The sequence below is a fragment of the Ziziphus jujuba genome, chromosome 2 (assembly GCF_031755915.1).
Source record: "Ziziphus jujuba cultivar Dongzao chromosome 2, ASM3175591v1".
Classification (NCBI taxonomy): Eukaryota; Viridiplantae; Streptophyta; class Magnoliopsida; order Rosales; family Rhamnaceae; genus Ziziphus; species Ziziphus jujuba.
The window spans coordinates 3,156,241-3,160,474 of record NC_083380.1 but is presented as its reverse complement, the minus strand read 5'-3'; the positions used below and the strand labels follow the sequence as shown (position 1 = coordinate 3,160,474).

Genomic DNA, 4,234 nt, shown 5'->3' with positions numbered 1-4,234 from the left:
CTAGTCTTAAACTTTTTAAGACTATATCCTTAATAATTATTACAAGTAATTAATTTTTTTCTTTTTAGGTTTTTTAGGTATATTAAAATTGTGTAAACTATATTTAGATGAAGAATATTTTAAATTATATTCTTTATAAAGCTGTTTTTAGTGAGATAATAACAATATATATTAAAACTTAACAATATAAAAATATTGTTAATTTCTTATTTGAGCTAAGTTTACTAATTTCATTACTTTTCTTAACGTGTATTTCAAATTTCTTATTTTATTTTTTTTATTTTGTTTTTTTAGGCCTATTTTAGGCTGTTTTACTAATTTACTTCTTTTTTTAAATCATTACTAATTTACTTAAGTGTTCTTTTTGCACATATAATCTTTTACTAATTTCTTATTTGTTTAATGGTTGGTTTCTTCAATGCGTTTCATTTTATGTTTTTTTTTTTTTTTTTTTGGTGTATATATTATTTTATAATAAAAGTATAGCTCCTTTCTTTTTCTTTTTTTTTTTTGTTTGTTTGTTTTTTTTTTTTTTTTTTTTTTTTTGTTTACATTTAATTTTTTTAAGGACATAGGGAAAGGAAGCAAATGAGAGACAGAAAGAGAGACACGCACAGCACTCCAACAAGAAGGAAGAGAACCTCGGGCAATTCCCGCATTATTCTCTTCACCCAAACGCCAAAAATTTCATATTTTTTTATTAACAAAGAGTACAGAGGGACTCAACCTTGCTTTACAAATAATATACATACACCCCAGACATTTTCTTATTTACACATCAATGAAAAGTCTTTTATTGTGTATAGAGGGAAGCCAAAGACCAGCTGTAATTACTACAGAAATAAAAAATGAAAATTATCAGCAAGACTATCATCCAAGTACATGTACAAGTGATTTACCAAAAAAAAAAAAATACATGTACATGTGCAGGTAAGCAAGTCTGTCATGGAAATATACATATCGTAAGATAAACAAAACCAAACGTAATGAGCAAAAATATAAAACTGATAAACTATTGAGGATAAACTGTAATGTCATGGCGGTAGGACTTTAAGCAAATGTCACATAGATCACCACTTACAGTTTTTGAACATGACTAATAAATACGAGAATTTTATTTTTTGAAAAGTAAAAGATAGATCAATTGAGAATAAGGTACAAAACGACAAGAAAAATTATTTATACCTTTGCAAAGTAAGCATGCATTAGGCATGCTTGAATGTAACGTGCTCTCCTTGCCAACCAAAATGCAGACACTTTCTCTGGAGTTAAACAATCCCTATTCCATTCAGATGCCTTTCTGATCGTTACATTAGTTTCCCCATCCAAATTTGAAGTCAGAAACTGAGAATTAAGGAAGACTAGGTTGATTTAATCATGGTATACATCATATACTCTTAAGAATATTAAAAGAGAAAAAAGACAGAGGAAACTCAATGTGGTAGACACCATCCGGGGGATTTGGACTAACAAACCAGCAGGGAAGCCTGCAACCATTTGCAAGTATGTTATTCTTGTTTGGGAATATGAATAACAACCACTTGCAACATGACACAGTTGCAAGCACCATAGTTTTGGAAATCTTTGTAATGGTTCGAAATCTAGACCAGAATGCCAATATGCCCGAAAAGCACACATAACTAATGCAATAATGTCATAGTTAGCAGTTGGCAAAGAGCATAACCGTTTTCACATCTTAAAAACAGATATCATGTAAAGTCCATTTAATTATGCCTCTTACACCTTTTTAAAATAATAAAAAATCAATTTTATTGTCAACTTTTATTTAAAATTATTTCTACATTAATAAACATTGAAAAATCTGATCATGTTTTGGAGGTTAACACAGTTACGTAACTTATGTTTAAAACATGGATGGAATCAGAGGTCCAAATGTTTTAGGATTTCAATACTACATAACTTTAGTTTTTACACTTAAACTGATTCATAATAGTTTAAACTCATTCAATCAATAACAAGATACCAGCACAAGATGCAAATTATATTAGCTAATACTTGGTAATGTAAGGTCTTACTTGGATCATGCCAAGCCTTGTCAGATCCCATGCATTAGATGGTGTCTATTATAAACCCCAAGTGGCACCTTCTTTATGCATTTTCACCACCCCTTTTGAGTCACCCTGCTACTACCTTACCTAAAAATTCACATCATTTTTTACGAGTCACCTGCCAACTACCAAGAAGAATGAATTTCCTTTCAGATTACCACCTCATTGTGTTTTTTCTCTTTTAAGTCTTTAATTTTCTTTAGTTTTGCTCTCCTTTTTCTTTTCTTGTTTGTCCTAACTTCAATGATGTTTCATTTGTTGTTAGGTTGTTTGTTAAATATTTTGTATACTTGAGTAACTATTTGAAGGATATTCAACATTGACTGGTGTTTTTAGAATTATATATTTGGACAGCAAGTAAAGCTTTGGAATTGGTGAAGAAAATATCTAAGTTTTGCACCGACTTTGAAGAGAAATCCAGAAGGTCTGAGTGAATTTAGCAACCGACATGGGCATGCTATAAAAAGGGAAGCTAGGGTGCCATGTAATGTGAGTTACTCATTGAGTAGAGTAGGCTCCTAGAGAGAGAGCTCTCATGTTAGAGTTAGTAAATAATGCTAAGTGTTTATGTGTTAGTGTCCCAAAGGTTATCATGTGTGTGGATCCCGCTGCATGTATGGATGTTTTATGCTATGTCCATGTAATTGTTTTGTATAAGTCATTGATCTAATATAAATGATTTATTTTCCTCCTAACACTGTTCAAGTATTTTATGAAAAAATCACTTAAAAGGGGAAACAACCAAATATACAAGCACACTTGGAAATGTAATTTTATTGTACAAACAAATCTAACAATTTTACTGCACAAACAAATCTAACAACATTTACTTCTCTGAGTTGCATGCAAATCAAAATTGTCTAAATAATTAAATCACCCATCAGACTGAATCCAAAAGCAAAACCCATGTGTGAAAATGACATGATTTATGTGATTTTCGAAACCATTACCTGGTAACCATGATCACCAGCAATCTCAATGATGCTTCTTCAGTTCAGTCACTCCCAAAACAATTACCCGGTAACCACAACCTGCAAGGATTCAATCAATAAAAAAAAAAAAACCCAACCATCAGACCCCATAAAAAAGCAAAACCCATACATCGTAAATTACAAAACTATGTGATTTCCAAAACAATTATAACCAGCAATTCCAATGTTGGTTGTTCGAGTCAAACCCACAACCACAATTATAAAACAAGAAGAAAATTAGAAGAAAAATATGATAAAAATCAAGTTATTTTCTTTCCTTTTCAAAACCCAAAAGGCAATTAAGAAAATTACGCACCTTTACCATTAAACATTTAGGAATCCTCTGATTTGTGCTTTCAAACACCTGCACACCAAAGACAGTAGAAGTTAAGATACACCACAGAGAGTGAAAACAAAAAATAATAATAAACCCTAAAAAATGAGACAAAAGCCCTAAATAGTAATCAGAGGGTAAGAAAAAGTCTCTGTCTTGCCCAATTTCTCTGGGAACGCCGATTGATGGCGTCGCAGACACCTGCCGATCTCATCACCTTTTTCAACAATCTCTGTTCCTCTGTCTGACCCATTATTATTATTATTATTATTTTCCTTCCAGAGAAACAGAAGGGTTTCAGCATGAGAAGTTTCATAATGTAGAAATATAACAAGGGCTAAAAACCAGGGAAAGAAAATATTGCCGTTCCTAAATTCGAATTTTTCTTACCGTTGGTTTTTCAAAATTCAAATTATTGTCAATATTATTATTAATTTTCTCTCTCGCTTTCCTAGCCCAACTAGCATGAGGGTCAGCTGAAAATTGGGCTTGACTGATGGCCATTATATGCCTAATTTCAGCCCAATTTAGTAAAATTTTACATTTGGGATTTTTTCTTTCTCTCTCTTTTTTTTTTTTTTTTTTTTGGGTGAAAAAGTTTACCTTTCTAATAAATGGAATATGAGGAGGAAGATCCCTTCACTTTATAATCTCCATATTATGCTGAACACAAATTAATATCAAAAATATTTTTTTATCAATTTAATTTTTCTTGTTTACAATACCCCTTATTTGTGATTTTCAAATAGATATTGATATAACCATTTTAATTTTTTTGGACGAACATTTCGAAAGTATGTTTCATAATTGTTTGTTTATATAAGAAAATTACATGTTTATAAAAATAAATAAACAATTAA

The 4,234-nt window shown here is 30.7% G+C and overlaps 1 long non-coding RNA gene across 1 annotated transcript; it reads right to left on the bottom strand.

Moving 5' to 3' along the window:
- Positions 1-261: 261 nt before the first annotated feature.
- LOC112493065 (uncharacterized) lies at positions 262-3,683 on the bottom strand. Its single transcript, XR_003057430.3, has 4 exons — positions 3,357-3,683; positions 3,020-3,100; positions 1,186-1,344; positions 262-833 (listed from the first exon to the last, which is right to left on the bottom strand). It is a non-coding gene; the product is annotated as an uncharacterized LOC112493065 (long non-coding RNA).
- Between the last annotated feature and the right edge of the window lie 551 nt (positions 3,684-4,234).